The 20,249-nt window shown below is 42.0% G+C and overlaps 1 long non-coding RNA gene across 1 annotated transcript in view; it reads left to right on the plus strand.

Annotated features, from left to right (window-relative positions):
• LOC147722623 (uncharacterized) overlaps nt 1-9,949 on the plus strand; it is a 356,601-nt gene extending 346,652 nt beyond the window's left edge. Inside the window, exon 6 of the long non-coding RNA XR_015309887.1 lies at nt 1,838-9,949. This is a non-coding gene — a long non-coding RNA (uncharacterized LOC147722623). The remainder of the gene's footprint in view (nt 1-1,837) is intronic.
• Nucleotides 9,950-20,249: the final 10,300 nt, after the last annotated feature.

Below are 20,249 nucleotides of genomic sequence, written 5' to 3' on the forward strand. Positions count from 1 at the left end.
CAGCGCTGCAACTTCCTCCATCAGTCTGATTGGGGCTGCAATTGCCTGGATCGATCCAATTGATGTTATAACTATTGTGGTGATTATACTGGCCTGATCTGGGCTACCACTACTGTGGTGCCTGCTCTGGTCACTGCACCACCCCTGTCAGGGCTTGTACTTAAGTTGGTCAAGTAGCCCAGTCAGGGCTAACTCCCATCCCATGGGGGGACAGAGTCCCAGCAGCCGGGTGCACTCTTGCACATAAGCGCCAGGGCCGCTGCTCACCACTGGACTGAGCTCAGTGGCTGCATGTATGGAGACACAGACACATCTGGCCTCCTTGTTGGCCCTTGAGACTGTTGTTAAACAGTGCAGCCTTCCTCCTGTGGGAGGGTGCAAGGCCACCAGATCAAATCAAGAGGGGTATATGACACTAAACGCTTTTCCCACTACACCACCAGGAGAACCTTCAGAAATATAAAGTGTGTGTGCATTTGACCTGTGGGGTAATTGACACTGCATCTGAGCATGACTTATTCTATTGCCCTAACCGATGGGGTAGGCGGTAGGCTACTAAGGGGTCACCCAGGTGGAATTAGCATAAGTAGAATTAACGGGTGAAGCTCCATTTTGGAACCAAAATGTCTGCCCTGTATACTTGATTGAATACTGGAGTATTTGGTACTGCGGTGTGAATTACAAGTACTTTATTTCTAATAGACAAGTTCTGGATTGGACAGTAAAGTTATTGTGTCTTTTGGTTGGTTGTTGAGTTCTGAATGTATGCATGCCCATACTATCTCCCCTAGAAGACTGTGGCTGCTTGCCTTTGCCTCCCTGAGAGTCCAGTACGGAAAGAGCTCAGTTTCCAGAGCCATAGTTGACAACACTCCAGGACACCAATGGCAAGCAGCCTCAGCCACCATGGGAGGGGGCCAGTAACTCCTGTCTGCCCTGGGGTCCACTGAACAGAGTCTAAAAAACTGTTTAATTACTTTAACAATGTTTGCCATTTAAAGAACAAAGAGATCCTGTAGTTTGCCAGTATAGCACAATGTTGGCCAAGTATTAAAGCTTTGGAAAGAACCAAGGTCTCCAAGTTACAAGATCAGCAACTTAGCCAATTGACCTCACCTCCACCCTTAGTTACACTGCTCTGCCTTGTTCACAGTGCCCTCTTTTTTGGGGGTCCATCCCACTTGTCCTACAAACCAGATTAGCCAAAATGCTCTTGTATCTTTCCATGCTCCTTTTCAGCAGCGTGACTCTTCACCTGCTACATTGGCCACATATCTTTCAAATTGAACAAGTCTTAGAGACTCCACAGCCCGAGGGAAGTTAAACCGGGCTGAAAGTGGGCAAGCAGGCCGTTCTACAGGGAAATAGATATGGTGGGTTTGTTTTTTAAATGCTTACCTCGTTGCCCTGCCAACATTGCATAGGGCACACATTGTCTTAATTGTATTAGTATTTTCTCTGATTGGTATTTTTAAAACTATTTTAGTGAAACAATTGTTTCCTTTACGTTGGTTTCTTTGCAAAATAATCACCTGTTAATTAAATAGAAAAGTAATGTTAGAGAATAAAGGGATGTGCTCTTTGAAAATTCATTACCGCAGCTAAAGGGAAAAATTAAAACGTTGCCTTTTCAACATTCCGATTAAGATTTTAGTGGCAGTCACCTTCCCTCTTTCGCCACCAAGTTGTTTACACCTGTATTAACCGAAATAAACATTGGGTTTGGTTTGATTTAATTTGAATTATCTAACCCTTGTAAAGATGTGCTCTGGTTTAGGAGAAACACAGCTGCAAGTAAGGTTTTCATCTTTATCCTTTATCTTTTGACCTATTTTAGGCTTTCTGACAGTCGCTAAGGAGCTGGATGGCTGAAGACCCCTACACTCTCCTGAATACAATCTATCGTCAGTCAATAAACACAAGCCAGAAAGCAAATACCCAAGACTCCTACTAAACTTTAAGAATCTTAAAACACCCCTTACATCTGTAGTAATTTGGGTGCCTAACATTATTTACAATTTTGTTTTCACATGGATTACAAGATATTGTAAGTTTCATGAACTATGCAATTTTTTCAGGAGCTGCTACCCCTGCATCAACAAATGAGACAAGATACAAATTAGTCTTTTAAGGCTTGGCGATAAAGAGTGTAAATACATTGTTCTATTTTTCTGCTCCCCTTCCTACACAACTGTTTGCTAACTGCCTGAGCCAGCAGGCAGGACCAGAAAAAGGCGATATCACTATAAGTGTGTTTGATGTTCTCTATATGAAACATCACTTCTTGCAGGTGAGCTCAACCTCTTAAAAGCTTCCATCAGGCAGGAAGCTGGGCTGGTTGCTCTGGAGCTTCCTATTTATGGATGGTTTTGTTTTGTTTTGGACTGTTTTCCGTTCTTGGAATGAGTGTTTCTTAATTGCAGTTTTGATTATCAATTGATCTTCTCAAACCCTTTCTTCTTCTGCTGTACATGTAATTTATGACTTATTTACAAAAATGTATTGCCTGAGCCAGACTAGAAGCTTAACTTCACAAGGCCTGGTTCCTCCCTCTAGATGATATTGATTGTCAGAAGGCAAGGCGATCACATTGCAGCATCTGCAAATAAGTACCAATCTTATATATGCAGTAGCAAGGGCCATTATTGTCTTGCTCTGTTGGTGCAGAGATTCCTGTATTCATACATACAACCTTCAGTCAGAGATCCTCAGCAAAGCAGTGAATCTGCCATTTGATGGTAAAATGTCCTCATCCGTGATCAGTGAGGTGGTATGGAAGTGCAAAACAAGCATGATTACAGCTAAGCCAATTGCTGTAAATTGTAATATCTCCACCTGTATGAAAAGGATCTTTTACGGTCTCCCAAGTATTTGCAACCTTCAAGAGTAATTAAAAATCTACAAAAAACAACAAGCATAGGTTTTGATCCACAATGCAGTTGTGAAATCCTTTAATAATTGAAGCTCACCTCCCCATGGTGGTGGAAGAGTCTCTGGTAGTCATCCTCCAGCATGTTTCTCCGGTAAGAGGAAAACTGACATCCTTTTCCAGATAATGGATTAAGATCACTCCTAATGAACAACTAACTTGTGGAAACCAGTTCTGATGACCCTTTTACGTCAGTTCCCACAACGTTTTCACCTTTAATGGAGTTCACCAGATTGACAAAACTAATATGATGAATGTTAGCCCTGGAGAATTTTTTTAAACATCGTTTGTTTTTGTATTTCTTTTTACACCCCTGCTCAAACTGTTCTCTTTTTATGGGAGGTGGTCTGAGGGTATGGTTAGCCGGTCCCCACGCACTCCCCTGCCCTTTCAATCACAAAGCCTATATGCTCTCTGCAGCACTTCCTTTCCCTCCCTTCGTAAAAGTCTTTCATTTTTTTCTTTGTTCAGGGGAAAAAGAGGTTTTCCTCTTCCACTTTTACACTCCCTTTTTAAATTTCTGCTGTACTTAACTTGTCTTTTTTGGCCCTTCATTTAATCGTGTCATTTTCTTCTTGTATGTCTTCCTATCTTCTTGTATTCTCTCACTGGGTCATGGTAGACTTTATGGAGCCCTCTATTTTCTGTTTAAAATCTTTCTTTTTTTGTGAAATATTAATTCTTACAAGTCCTAAAATATTATGAGTAGTAAGATGAATTACAGCTACTTTTTATGTTTCTGTTTATACCAGATGAGGATCAAAATCTAGAAGTGCTTTTCCACAAAAATCTTTGGATTTTCATGGAAAAGGTATTTAATCATTATAAGATTCACCCAAGATGGAAATTTGGCAGCTAATGTTGTCAGGCTGGTGTTCTCCATATTGGGCTTTTTGTCACAGTGATGGATTACTTCAATAGCATCAAGGAATGGCACTCCTTAAATCTTGTTTCATTCCCTACTTTATGCCCTCGAAGATTGCGAGTGTGATCTGCTGAACTCTTGGGAACAGAAGCAGTCATACTAGTTTCAGAGAACCTACAGGACTGGAGCTTTATTCTTGATACTTTTGTGTGATTAAGGTGCATATTTACCAGGTCCTAACGCCATTGGACCATCACTTTTTCTGATGCTCCGGTGGCGTTGCTCTCTACCCCATATTTACAAGGTGGTGTTAAGCCACGTAGCGTAGCTTAATGCCACATTGAAAATATGCCCCTTACCGCAGCAGACCCCTGCAGCAAAGGGGCAGGCAATGGGTATTGTTGTGGGCATTCCACCGCAACACCCATGGGAAACATCCTTTACAACGCAACCATTACATCACACTACACTTACAACACAGTCATTACATCGCAACATCATTTACAACGCATGTCACTACAACGCAGGCATTACAACGCATGACACTACATCGTATGGCATACATCACATGTCACTACAACGCAGGCATTACAACGCATACCATTACAACTCATACCATTAGCACTTTCAACAGCACTTTCTCTTTAGTATTAGTGTCCTGCTCATCTCTTACCTTCTGCTACTTTAATAACATTATGCTGCCTCTCTCTACGGGCCATGCTTGCTCAACATAAGAGTCCTGGCCTACACTGCTGTGCTCCTCTGCTCAACCATCAGTGCCCGCCCATCTCTGTAGGTCTGCACGGCTTCCCAATTTCAGAGGTGTCTTTCTGACCATTGTCTGACCGCTGTCCAGCCTGCATCCCACCATAACTAGAACAATGCCATACCCCTTTCCAATGTCTCACACTATCACCCTCTCCACACACCATTCACACATACACATCTCAACAATAGTGGAGATGTACATTCAAAAGGTGTGCTATGCATCATTCTGCAACAGACTGACCAGGTATTGTCTGTTACACTCACTTGGTTTCAGTTGCATGTATACATTTAAAAAGTGCACTTGGTGCATTGGTAAATGTTGAGTTTCCTTGACCTATTTCTAACCTCTCAAAAAGCTCCAGAACGTTTGTTCAGTTTTTATTCACTTGCATGGTGGAGACTGAGGGTTAAGACCTCAAAATCCGAAATTTCCCAGAATGCATTTTCTACTTTCGGTACTTAGTTTTATGTCATTGCAGAATCCGTAGCTGCTCGCTTTGTCTGTGAAAATTCTTCTACTCTGGTAGTCATGTAGGTTTGTTGTTTAACAATTATATGTTTGCATCTTTGCTTCCATCTCCATGATTCCTCATGCACTGGTCTCTCGATTGCCTGCAGAGAACTTATGTAACTCTGAAAGTAGGTTTTGCCACGCCCCCATGGATACTAAAGCAGAAGCTACCTCCATCCCCGAAGGCAACTGATTAACATTTTCTCTTAAGGTTTATAATCATTTCAGAAGAAGTCACTCGCATGTTGTTGATGTTTTGTGCTGTGCTTTTGGCTCCACACCACCCACAATGTGTGCACTGCCCATAATGGTATCTTGACTTCCCACTTGTCAACATAAAAAGCACTGGCAAACAACGTGTGGTCGGTACACTAGAATGTATTATTTTTGGGCAATTTCGATGAGATATTGGCTTTTGTATATTGATTGATGTATTCCTACCATAAGAAGTGGGCCCATTGTCTTCTCTGCTTATTTTGATGGGTGTCTATAAGAATATATTCCTTAAGAGAACCAACATTTTGGGAACTTAAATTCTCCTAATCCAATCTGGACTGAGAGCCTTCTGATGCCAGTGCTGAGAAACCGTACCTCTTTTACATGCTTCTAGTGTTTTGTTTATCTTGTGGTCTGCTAATGTCACTCTTTGTACCAGTGTTCCCTCCACAATGCTGAGAGAAGAAGAAGCAATTGTGGTGCATTTATAGCCAATTTGGAGTATCACCTGTCCGTGAACACTACAGGTAGCTAAGGGAGGCAGTCGATGTACTGGACATGTCAATGGCAACTTTAATACAAGTAGTGAAGCACATTATATGTCAAAGGAGGCCGGATATTGTGATGTAGCTCATATTAGCCCTCAGAACAGCAAATAAACAATGTAAAGGGGTTGCTTGCCTTGCCATCAGTAATAAATTCCAAAGATGGACGATTTGAGTTGTCACCTGTCATGTTTTTTGATTGACAGTACCCACTTGTTAACAAAATGTTGTCATTGCATATATTCTCTACTTATATGTATCCAGCTTAGCCTATGTTTTTCATTGGAATTTTATGCCACTGCGAGAAGGTAGTAGACAAAATGTGTAATGCATCTCATTGTTTTATTGTCTAGTTCAGTGGTTCTTTACTACTGGGCCGGGGACTCCTAGGGTTCTGAGAAGCCAACTCACGGGGTCCGCAACTGCATATAAAATTAAATAATATTAACAGATTACTGACGTGTACATAAAGAAAATAATAAAGTAAAATGTACAATAAAATTTTTTAAACATTCTGTAAATGTGAAGGAATTTGAAATCGGAGTCTACAAATTAAGTTAGTATCCTCAGGTTGATTCATGGGAGCAGTCGGGGGTGGGATCGCCTGCATACATCGTAGTAATATCTCAGTAAACAGAGCCATCTCCCCATCATTTCAGTCATGCGAATACATGTGCCTGGACATCAATAGCAAGGGCAAACCTGTCTGTTCTCTGCACGTCATCTATCACCCACCAGGCAAGAACCTCGCCTTCACCGAACATTTCATGGACATGGTATCCAAAACCCCCAAATTTTCCTCGGAGACTTCAAGCTCCACTGGGATGATCCTAACGATACAGCAGTGAACAGTCTCAAGAATTTCCTATTTGCTCTACACCTAACGCAATTCTGCAACAGCCCAACACACGAAAAAGGTTCAACTCTGGACCTATTAATCTCTAAAACAGACTACATTCAGCTAAAGTCGATCCTACCCTGCGACTGGTCGGACCATCACATCATCACCTTCACCATTAAGGAAACAGTGAAACTGAATTCGACTCAATCCACAAGACCAAAAGTGTGGAAAAGAGACCTGATAAAACTCAACCCCAACACCTTGCCTCCATCCTGTTACAACCAACTGTTGCCCCCTGCAGGATCCTCCAAAGTACAGGATCTCACCATCCACTACCTCTCGACTATGACATCAATAATAATCGAGGTAGCACCTCTACAACTAAAAAGAGTCTCTCTGAAAGATTCTAAACCTTGGTACAATGGTATACTTAACGAGGACAGGCGTTCGCTTAGAACTTTGGAACGTGCCTGGAGATCTATGCCATCCGCCAGCCACCTCAAGAATCTCAGGACAAAGAGAAACGCATACTTCCGAAAGATCAAGCGCACTAAAGCCGACTTTTCCAGCCTTCAACTTGACCAGGCAAGAAATCATACCAAAAAACTCTTTGAACTGATCAAAACCCAATCCAAGGAGGCACCTCACCGGCTACAAGTCACAGAATGCCTGCAGCCAAACTGTGAAGAATGTTCCACCTTCTTCAACTTGAAGACCGACACCATCAAGAATGACCTCTTAAAGGATCTAACCTTATACGCAAGATCAAATACACAAACCCATCCAGCTCCCCTAACCGCGCCAGGTCAACTCACATCTAAGCCTAACCTAAGAAATGATGCAGACTGTTAGTCATTTACCACCTACTCCGAAGAGGCCATAGGCAAAATACTCAGTGCATTGAACCCAGCCAACCACTTCTCTGACCCGCTTCCAGCAAAGACCTTACTCCACTGCTGCTACCTCTCTGGTCCAAGATCATAAACAGTTCACTTCAACAAGGATGCATCGCAGATACCCTCAAAGTAGGCCTGGTATCACCCATTCTAAAGAAGCCCACGGCAGACCCCACGGACCTAAACAACTATCGTCCTATCTCCAATATCCCTACTCTAGCCAAGCTGCTGGAAAAATGTGTGCATCTACAGCTTACGAAGCACATTGATCACTTTGACCTTCTTAACAAACACCAATCAGGTTTCCGTGCAGACCATAGCACTGAATCGGCCATGACACACATTATTGACGATGCACTGCAAATACTAGATCAAAATGGATCCTGTTTACTCATCCTACTTGACCTCTCCTCGGCCTTTGATACGGTCAAGCATGAAAACCTGTTAGACCTCCTGAAATACAGAATGGGTTTTTCTGGGGCAGTACTAAGCTGGTTCACATCATTTCTCCAAAATTGGACACAACAAATCAAAGTCAATAACAGCCTGTCCAAGCCCGTCCCAGTATCTTTGGGAGTTCCGCAAGGATCTGCACTATCCTCTAACACTGTTTAATCTCTTCCTGGAACCTTTCACCGAAATTCTACAAACCTCTAACGTGCAATATCTCATGTATGCAGACGACACACAACTATACCTCAAGATCCACACCCTAGAGGACGTCAAACTACTAAATACAGCGCTTAGGAATAACCAAACGTGGCTGGCAGAAAATCATCTCAAACTAAATGCCCTAAAGACTGAATTCCTACTAATAGCTCCTCCAGCCCAAATCCCCAAAATGCAATATTGGATCAAACATATTACGGCGTTCAACCTACCATCGTGGACTCAGCGAAATCACTCGGAATAACTTTAGACAGTAACCGCAACATGCAAAAACATATTAGTAGTGCTACCAAGGGAGCAAACTTCCAAATAAACACACTGAGAAAACTGAACATCTTCCTACCTCACAATGACTTCAAGCACGCAGTTCAGACACTGGTGATACCTAGAGTGGAATATGGATGCGTTTCGCTCTGTGGCCTACCCAAAGCGTCAACTGCACCGCTAAGAGCTTCAATCAATGCCGCAGCAATGACTCATAACTGGGTCAAAACGTAGCTCCCACATCTCCCCGGACCTTCAATCCCTGAACTGGCTACCCCTGGAAGCGAGAATTCAGCTGAACATTGCATGCATGACGCACAGAGCTATGCTTCACAAAACACTTAGCTACCTGTCACAGAAACTGACCATTTCGGGTGGGTCTAGATCCACAAGAAATGCAGAAAAATTACTACTGAAACCACAAAAATTCCATAAGAAAAAAACTTATAACAGATCCTTCTCTGAGATGGCGCCAAGAATTTGGAATGACTTACCCCCAGAAATCAGACTTAACAAGTCCACAACCTCTTTTAAAAAGGAAGTAAAATCCATCCTCATGGCCAAATTCACATGAGTATGGGCTACTGAAACCATGTTACGAGATGCACATGTGCTCCCAAACAGAAGACTTTGCTACTGAAACCATGTTAAGAGATGCACACGCGCTCACAAACAGAAGACTTTTTTTATGTTACATTTTACTATGCTGATAATTTGCTTTGTAAATATGGTTGGACTTGCTCTTATTTACTCTAAAAGTAACAAGTATTGTTTGTATAGCGCTTTGATATCCGCCAGGATCTTGTTCGCGCTCTATAAAACTCTCAAAATAAATGAGTGACCTCAGTTGAATTTAGAAAAGCTCCAACCATCCCATTAACATTTAGATTTTGTTATATTTGTTTGTGAATTAAATAAAATATTTCATCATTTGTATATTTGGTGAATGCAGTGTCTGTATTTTCAAAATATTATTTTGAGGTTAAAATTATCAAGTAATGGTTCAGTGGGGGTCTCCGGGTTTCAGTAATGTTTAAGTGTGGTCCACTGAAGTCAAAAGGTAAGAAACACTGGTCTAGTTCGTTCCTAGAACAGCAGTTCTTAACATGGACTCCTTGGGTCTGTGGAAGTCCACTATGTCTACCTGGAAGTCGACCACTGTTTGTAAAATTAATAATACCCGCAAATTAATAAAGTATACATACATAAAAAAGAAATGTAAAATTGAGCATTCACTCTGTAAATGTGTAGGAATTTAAAATTGGTTGCTATAAAATTAAGGTGGGAACCTTAACTTTATTGATGGAGCAGTTACAACAGGCAGAATCTAAGATGGACAGATGGTTGTTTTAACTGAAGCACTCGTTATACAAAAACAGAGCATGTATTATGAACAAAAAAGACAGAGACCTGCTAAAGTCTAACATATTGCCCTGTCTTAGAAATAAAGCCAATATTTGGAAAGCTACAATCTTCCAATTAAAATTTATAAATTTGTCTTTTGTATATTTTTTGATAAAATGAAATTAAAATAAAATATTTAATGATTTCTTTATTTGTTTGATGTATACTTGTTTCTATATTGTGTATTGCTTTTAGGTTCAAATCATAGAATTTCTTTAGGCGGGGGTCCCTGGCTTCCAGTAGTGAATCAGTAGGTGTCCACAAAAGTCAAAAGGGTAAGAACCCGCCAGCCTCAACATCCCTACCCGTGCCTGGAAACAACGCTTTGATCCAGGAATGACAATTGTGTCATGCAAAGATTATGTGCTGCTCACATGCTTTATAGGGCTTCTAGGCAGTAGAGTAATTGCTATTGCAGGATTTTGTTGGCAGCCTCACAAAACTACTGGGAAATGCTAACATGCTTCCGGAAATGTTTATCGGGCTGTACCAGAAATCTGAATTAATGACTGTAGTTGTGGTGAATATCCAAAGTCACACAGTCCACTGAGAACTTGATTGTTAAGTATGAGTAACAAGACAGACTCATCAACAAGCAATACAAATCTGTTTGATAACGACAGCACTCTCCGCTCCGCCACCCACATGGTTTTAGCTCGACATTCTTGACTGTGCAACTCCTCTCAATTCTCTTGTCTCCACTCTCCATGTGCAGAGCTATAAACATATGGATTTTAACATGCATGTTGTCACAGTCTGCAGTGCGAACCTTAGCGAGTGAGTGAAGGCTGGTATCCCTTAATTTGGCACAGCCCGAACTTGAACGAGGCTGAGATACAAAACTGCTCTTGGCTTCATGCTAGAGATACAGAGACTACTGGTATAATCTTAAAGCTTGAATGAACAGCAGATTTTTTTTAATGGATGTAAAGAGATCTTTTAGGACATAAGTACCAGTCACATTTTCAGGATAATTATCAGTTGCATGAATTATTGCCATAAAGATATATATATCTCATCTGTATGATCTGAAAATCTGAGGTTGCTCTGGCCATTTTGGATTAATGTGCAGCAACCCTTCTATATGAGCTTTAAGTTTCAGTAACCACAATTGCATTCCACATATGCATATACTGTGCACCTAATGTGTACATGATGTTTCAGTAGGGGGGCGGGCATCCACACTCATATTTGGGACTTGCTTTTCATCATCAGACTTTGATACACAGCAAGAGGGACAAAGGCAGAAAGAGGGAGCGGAGGATAAGACAGAAAAACATTGACAATGCGAGGAAGCAAAGGTGAACGTGAACCTGCAGTAGTGAGATAAAGATACAGGAAGTGTAGGGTGGTGGAAGAAAGAGACAAGAGGTGAAAGCAAACCTGGGCAGCTTTTGGTATTCATCAACCCCGACATAAATCGGCATCGCCAGCAGGCTTCTCAGAAGAAGCTTGGGCCCCTCATAAATTAAGCAATGCACCGTCTTATGGGATGTCTGCTGGTGGGCGGCATTATAGATGGAGCGGGAATATATTAGATTAGATCATCATATCTAAGTAGTCTCCTTGTGTTGCACCTCTTGACGTTTTTTTAGGATTCAGTAAGCTGGAGTTGAGTATAATCACACATGCATTGCACAACATATTAAACAGTGTTCTGTGTCTGAGATGAAGCCAGCGAGGTATAAAAAGCTGGAGGAAGCGAGACTCACATTCCGTTTTAAATGAAACTCAGTATTTCCCACTTTCCCATACACTCTGTTGCTCAGACCTTTTTACAAGGTTTTAAAGTACCTTGGGGCAGACATATACATTTGAAGTTATCAGGGACCTGCTGTGAATAACTGCCATTTCTCGCCTCCAGCTATCCTTTCCAATGGTATCTCTCCCCATGCCGCAACCAGAACAACAGGCCAGTGCTATGTAGACATGTGAGATGGGGAGGATGCTCAATTTCAGTGCCTGTATGGTCTCAGCAGGATCCTTGGTGGCATTACTGGACAAGTGCAAAGCGCTGCTGAACAATTCAAATGGCAAGCTGGAGGGCAACCCGTATTACATTTCTGCTGCAAATACAGTGTACACTCTAGCAGCTCATGTTTGCTTGATGTGCTCAGTATGAGGAAGATGACCATTAATGTGAAAAAGAAAGCAAATCCACTTGAGAATGTTTGTCTTTGTAATCTAATGTATATTTTATTTTCATCTTTTCCAAACCAGGCCTGAACAGTAGATTAATCTAACCTCATGTCATAAATAACACATACAGATGTAACTTTGTCATATTTTATAAAACGGAAAAAAACAGCCAACATTTAGTTTTCTCTCTACCGAAGTTCAGTAAAGAGTTTTCTCACCTTGTTCAACTGTTTTGTTGGCGTCCTGCATGGCTGTGTTCTAGATCATGTGCTTTTCAATCTGTATATGAGGTCTGTCAGATATCAGCACTGAGTTCCACTAATGTGCTGATGATACACTGTAGTATTAAAAAGTTACCTTCTAGTATAGTATTACTAAATGAATTTCTAGTTTTACTAAAATGAAAATATGGATGTACGAACACTTGCTCATAAGACTCAATTCATTCTGATTGCCTCAAACACCTTCAGTCCCCTATCCAAATGTGTTTTATCAGTTTTTCTCTGTAGGTATTTCCCTTTAATATGCCTAACCATAGTGAGCAAATCAAAAATCTTCACATCAAGACCATGAAACAGCTTGTCCAGTAACATCTTGTGCTAAGCATGTATGTAAAATCTTTCATTCTTACTTCTGATCTAAAAGTTGTGATCCAGTCTCGTATCCAGTCAAAACTTGGGGCCAGATGTAGGTAAAATAGATTTACCGATTTTTAATTACCGAATTTTACCGATTCGGTAATTAAAAATCGGTAAATCTAAGGGGTGGATATGTAGGTATTCCAGATGTGCTGGAATACCGATTCGGAAGAATTCGGCATTTACCGATTCGGTAAATACCGAATCGGTAATGCCCATTCTTTCCTATGGGCTTTGAAGCCCATAGGAATGAATAGGCATTACCGATTTGGTATTTACCGAATCGGTAAATACCGATTTTCACAAGGGTGCAGGGGGTGTCACTTTGACACCCTCTGGTACCCCCAAAACAGGCTTGGGTGCCATGTGGCAGGCATATATGCCCTAAGGGCAGGTCTGCCTGTTACATGGCATAGGTGTGCATGCACACATGTGCATGCACACCGGAATCGGTATTTTACCATCAAATTGGATTTGACGGTAAAATACCGATTCGGTAAGGCCTCTGAAGAGTCCCACCTACATCTGGGTGTGTCAGAATCGGTAAAATTTCTGATTTTTTATTTTACCGAATCGGTAAAATTACCGATTCGGTAATTTTACCGATTCGGTAAAATAATGTCCCCTACATACCTGTCACCCATTTACCGATCGGTAACGGCCAAAATCGGCTGTTACCGCTTGGTAAATGGCCTCAAACGGCCACCTACATCTGGCCCTTGATTATTAATGCACCATCTGACTCATCATCGTTAAAATTACCCTGGCCTCTGTGAACGACACACAACTTGCTGAATCCCACTTGATCATTGGATCTTGCGACAGTGATGCCATTGCTACAAATCTGAGGTACTTGAACAGACTCCCACTGGAAACCAGGTGTACCGTTGAAGTAGCACATGTGAATCTCCAAAGGAGAACACGTACACTCCCAGGTTTACCTACATTACGACAATTCAAATGTCAAATAGACAATTCTCCCTCAGAGTAAGAAACTACTTCATTTAGATGCACTCAAGAATAGGAAACAGACAACCTTGGCTCAGTCTTTCTCTGGATCTGCCCCCAACGTACAGAACTCCCTTACCCAATCTCTCTTTCTGCACTTTCAAAAGTGTGTGAAAAAAACAAACGACTATTCCAATTCCATCATCTTTTCTACCTTATTTGCAGTATCTCCTTCAGAATTCCTGTAGTTCTTTTGTTGTTAGTCCTGTAGCTGTTTTATAACACCCATTGCAGCCTCTGAGGGCCCGATTCACAGAATGAACTTAAGACTAAATCCTAAACTTACTACTATTTGGTATTCACAAAATGCACTTACTACTTTCGGGATTCACAGAGTGAACTTACTTCTTTCGGGATTCACAGAATGAACTTACTACTTTTGGTATTCACAGAATAGATTTAAGACTACTAACTTTACGTCCGCACTCGTAGGTGGAGTTTCCGGCCCGGGGGCGGAGCTTGCAGCCCGGAGGCAGTGCTTGCGGCTTGGAGGCGGAGCTTCCGGCTCAGAGGTGGGGATTTAGCCATGGCTGAAATCTTCACCTTTGGGCCGCAAGCCCCGCCTCCGGGCCGGAAGCTCCGCCTCCAAGCCGAAAGCCCCGCCTCCTGGCCGCAAGCTCCACCCCCAAGCCGGAAAGTCCACCTACGGGCCGGAATTTCCAGCCCGAGTGCGGCCGTAAAGTTAGTAGTCTTAAATCTATTCTGTGAATACCAAAAGTAGTACGATCATTCTGTGAATCCCGAAAGTAGTAAGTTCACTCTGTGAATCCCAAAAGTAGTAAGTGCATTCTGTGAATACCAAATAGTAGTAAGTTTAGGATTTAGTCTTAAGTTCATTCTGTGAATCGGGCCCAGAGTGTTTACCCTTTCTCCCTTTACATGTAGTTCTCCATCTCCTCTACCATTGAATTCTGGACCTGTTAGTTTTCCTGAGGTGAATCCAGCTCTACACTCCCAGTTCTGATGCCTTGACCCAGATCAACTTTTCCTAAACTGAAATGAGCTTGCATCGTATTCTGTCGCTTGATGCTGTATTTGTTCTTAAGTTTTACTTCGTCTTTTTCTGATTAAAAAAATCCACTCCTTTAAAGACCCTGTATTTTGCCTTCCGCCCACTCTCCTTCTCAATCCTCATTGCTTCTTTTGCAAGGCAGTATCCTTTTTCCCGCGACCTGATTTCTGTTTAATTATGCTAAAGGTGAATCAAATATGTCCCTCAAACATATGTGTACGTTGTTCATATGTAAATATTTCTTACAACATTTGCCTTTATTTCCAAATGTTTTTATCTTTTCTTCATCCAAGATAATAAGATTATTCACATGTAAATTATGTTCTCCCTTGCTAGGTTCTGAAGATTTTTATTTGAATGTTGATTAATAACAGCACAGTGCTCTAACAACCCTTGGAATATGGTTTGTATTTCATCCAAATTACTCCTCACTTAAATCCAGCACAGCCCAATGCTTCTTGTTGCCATTTGACACTCAGAAGCAGAGGTGGCTGCTCCTGATGCGACTAGGTAGGGCGGCAGGGGTGGGGGCATAAATACCCAATCTCTCTCTCTGCACTTTCAAAAGTGTGTGAAAAAAACAAACGACTATTCCAACTCTATCTTTGCTAGGTTATTTGTAGTATCTCCTTCAGAATTCCTGTAGTTCCTTTGTTGTTAGTCCTGTAGCTGTTTTATAGTACCCATTGCAGCCTCTGAGTGTTTACCCTTTCTCCCGTTACATGTAGTTCTCCATCCCCTCTACCATTGAATTCTGAGCCTGTTAGTTTTCCTGAGGTGAAGCCGGCTCTACACTCCCAGTTCTGATGCCTTGACCCTGATCAATTTTTCCTGAACTGAAATGAGCTTGCATCGTATTCTGTTGGTTGATGCTGTGTTTGTTCTTCAGTTTTAGTTCGTCTTTTTCTGATAATGACCCTCCCATAGATTCATCAAATATCCATTTTGCAATTTCTTATTAGCGAAAATAAGGATCCGCTAATAAGGAATAGCAAAATGCAATGCATGAAGAACTCGCTTAAAAAATAGCGATTTCTTAAAATTCCTTAATTGCGACTCGCAAATTGCGAATCGTAATTAAGGAATACCTCCCCATCATAGGATTGAATGGGAAGACAATCTCAATTTGCGATTCTTAATTAGAGAATCGCAAATTGAGATTGCAATTTCAAGGGTGCAAGGGTGTCAAAAGGGCACCCTGTTGCACCCCTGAAATCTACATATGGGTACATCTTGCACACACACACATGCCCTAAGGGCATGTTTGTGTGTAAAATGGAACTTTGAAAAATGCACTTTAGTGCATTTTTCAAAGTTTTTGCAAATGACCATGAAGTTCAACTTCATGGTAATTTGCTCCCCCTATTAGCGAAATCGCTATTTTTTTTATTTTAATGCATTGCATTTAAGGAATCTCAATAGTGCGAATTCTTTAATTGCTAATTTTGCATTTGAGTTGATGCATCCCAAATGCAAAAATACTGGTCGCAAAGGGGCAGATTCTGAGAGCCTGCCTTTTTGCGAGCGGTGTTTAGCTTGATGCATCTATGCCCCTGTATTTTGCCTTCCGCCCACTCTCCTTCTCATTACTCATTGCTTCCTTTGCAAGGCAATATCATTTTTCCCTCGACCTAATTTCTGATTAATTAGGCTAATGGTGAATCAAATAGGTCCCTCAAACATATGTGTACGTTGTTCATTTGTAAATATTTCTTATAACATTTGCCTTTATTTCCATATGTGTTTATCTTTTCTTCATCTAAGAAATTAAGATTTTTCATATGTAAATTATGTTCTCTCTAACTAGGTTCTGAAGATTCTTGTACATTTAAATGTTGATTAATAACAGCACAGTGCTCTAACAACCTTTGGAGTATGGTTTGTATTTTATCCAAATTACTCCTCACTTAAATCCAGCACAGCCTAATATGCTTCTTGTTGCCATTTGACACTCCGAAGCAGTAGTGGCTGCTCCTGATGCGACTAGGTAGAGCGGCAGGGGTGGCAGCAGAAATAGATACAAAAAATATATATATATATAAAATAATAAACTATGCCTTACCTGATGCTGCGTCCGCTCTGTCTTCCTCCTCTCCCGATCCTTGATTGGTGCACACTGCACAAACTCTCAGATGCCAATCCCATTGCTTCTCTGACACAGGGAATATGATTCCCAGCGTGAGAGAAGCACTGGGATTGGTTTGAGCGGCCGGGTTTGCGGCTCACACAGTGCCTGGGAGCCTGTGTCTTTTCTCCACCTGGCTGTACAACGCAACCGGGTGGAGAAATACTAAGTGTGCATGTCGGTATGGCCAGCCTAAAATGGCCGGCCAAACAGTCATGTTCACTTAGTAGTGCCCACAACTCCTCTTCCTGAAGCTCAAGTGGGTGGCACGGCCCTGCCCCACGACTGCTAACCAGATGAGGCAACATGAAAAAGAAAATGATAATAACATTTCTTTATTATCATTTTCTTTTTCACTGTTGCCTCTGCTGGGTAGCAGCAGTGGGGCGGATGCTACTCCACCATAGAAGAGGAGTGGTCCCTGCTCAGAAGAACTCACTGATATTCATTTACCAGACATTTATACAAATCTGACAGTCAGTGAGCATATTTACCAACATGGAAAACACAAGCCAATTGGTAAATCAATTCACCCAGAAATCATGGAAGCTGACACATTCCGCTAACAGAAGAGCATCCCTGTCCCCCCTTCAGATAGCGCATCCTCACGGACCTGGCCAGGATCTGCTCTGTAAGGGACACTTTGGAAATGCTTGGAAAATTGCACCTGGACTCAGGGGTGATTGAGAAGACACGCAAGCAGCAGGCTGTATCTTGAACAGATAACATATCTTGAAATATATCCTAGTTCGAACACGCACAGTGGGATAGACTGTTAATTTACTTTCATACTTATTCTATATTTTTCTAGATGACATGACTGCACTGTGAGCTGTGCCTCTATGACTATAAGACTTGTATTGTTTTGCAGAATATGTTAGACAGAACATCTCCCATACAATCAGGTTGCCACAATGGTGCAAACAGCACCGAATACCAAGAAATAGCACACTTTCACCAAACAGTACACACTAGACCGACATTACCATGAATGGTCACAAAGTCCAGACATGCCATTCAGTTTGTTATCATCATGTACCATCCAGCAATTTATGTTTTTCATTCTTGTCCAAATGTATTTATTTTTCATAAAACCAACAGAACAGGTCACGATAAGCAGCCCCCCTGACTCTAGCATTAGCATAACAAGCCCAAATAGTTGGGCAAACGATTGGCATATCCCATTCATCACACCAACAAATATCTCAAACCCACTCAATGCAGTCTGGCTTGAGCAAGCCACGCCCACACACTTTACATTGTAGCTATACAGTAAGCTAGCAATATCAGTCTTGAGAGGAGACTGCTGTAGCCACCACCCTACTGAAAGAAAATAAGTGGCAACATTCTTTATCCCTAGCTTCCACACACATAAGACACTAAAAAGATATGTGACACATTTTAGTGTCCACATTAATCATTATTAGGTGTATTGTAGGATCATCACTGTTATTCATAAATGTAGAATAACTGCTGCCAGTGTGCAGGGTCCCTAGAATATATCTGTGATACAACTTCATAGATATGTATTTAAATAGTGTTGAATCAGATGATCAGTACAGCTACGGACCCTATAGATTTAGTGGCCACTCAGAATTGCCACGCTCTTCCTTTTTCCGGATCTGTTCTCTTTAGCTCCCATACTGATGAGTAAAATAAAAGGATGTAAAATTAAGTCAAGATTTTTAAAGCAATTGGCCAGTAGGAATGAAAGCGATATTACAAATCCTAAGACTGATGTCATGAATAAAGTTACCAAGAAATACCATGGGTTCAACACCCTTAGTGGGTCTACTGGAAAAACAAACACGAACCACAGCAGCAACTTCTTATTCCATATTAAAGATGTCCCTCTAGAGGAAGAGGCCTGCAAAAAAAGCAACACCATCCTCATTGTAGGAAGGTGGATATCTGACTATATGGTTACCCCATCTTTTTGCCTAGTGTTTAGCTTGTTTTTGACTTAGTTGGCCTGGGATCCTGTTAATCAGGGCCCGGGCTATCTGCTCTCACTGTAAAATGGACTCCATGTACTTTAGGTACATCTCCAACTGTATAGTGTACCATAGGTACCCAGGGCATAGGTGCATCCAAGGCCTACCAGGGGCTGCAGCATATATTATGCCACCCCTGGCTGGCCATCCAAATTGACACAACTGGCTGATCACTCAGCTGGGGAAAGGTTGTGTAATCACCCTTTGCTTAGATATAGTATTCCTATAGCCAACCATATATATATACACATATATACCTGTAAGTCACTCTTATGGCAAGACTTAACAATCCTGGAGGCAGAGTGCTTGGTTTTATGTGAGATGGTGCTCTAGCATGAGCTGAGCCTGTCTGCAGCTTTCGGAACATGTCCTTATAGCTGTTCTATGATATAGCCATACCATATACTCTTAAGTGCATTATAATCCTCGTGGTTAATGCTAACTTTGGTTTGGCTTTATTAAAACATGTCGTGTAAGGTGTCATACGCTTTGGAATACTACCCCCCCCCCCGCTAGTTCTGGCGGCGGGGGTAGCATTCCACCATTCTAAAGGGAGAAGACATGTAGTTGTAGCTTTACCCGGTTAAAGTTAAACAGAGCCTCAGCATCACAAAATGGATGCTGCTGGCTGCCACATACACAAGTCTGACCTCCTGCAGCTGGGAGCGCTTCCAGCGAGGGAGGCCTGGACAATAGATTTCCTGCCTTGGGAGGTGCTAGCACCTCCCCAGACAGGCTTTAATGTATTGGGGCAGGGTGGGTTGAATGAAATGAGACACTGCCTGGGGCACACAAGGTGCTCCATGCATAGCCCGGTTCAAACCAGTTGCTGGGGCACTCCAGCCCCAACTCTGGCGCAAAACTGGACAAAGGGAAAGGGGTGTAACCACCCCCTTCCCAGGTTCCACCCATAGGAGGGACCTAGCAGGTAATCCAGCCCCTTAGATTGGTATAAATCTAGGAGCTGAGTCTAGAGACTTTAGATCATCCTGAACTGAAACTCTGAAGAGCATGGGCAAGATGGCCGCCGTGAGGCCGTAGAGGACGGTCGCTTTTATCCTCCTCTCCCGAGGAAATTAATGTGACTCTTGCCATTGCCGAGACATCTACTGAGAACCCCAGTCTCGCTATCTCTTTTAGTTCATTACCTCGAATAAGCTGTTTGATTCATCTAAAACTCCAAGACTCTCGACGTGGGAAGGTTGAAAATGACAAGCTGAATCAAAGGCATGGTACGGCGGGTTAGGAATGCTGGAAACACTTTCCTCCTGGGCGGCCCGCAACTCATTCTTTTCACGGAGGCCAACTGCTCTATTAGGTGCTATAAAACTTCATTATTTGGGGTGGAACAGCCTGAAACGGATTATGGCACCAAAATTCCAGAAGTTAACTAAGGGCCAGGAGGGGTCACGAGAAAAGGAGGAT

This window comes from Lissotriton vulgaris, chromosome 4_1 (assembly GCF_964263255.1).
Source record: "Lissotriton vulgaris chromosome 4_1, aLisVul1.2, whole genome shotgun sequence".
Lineage (NCBI taxonomy): Eukaryota > Metazoa > Chordata > Amphibia > Caudata > Salamandridae > Lissotriton > Lissotriton vulgaris.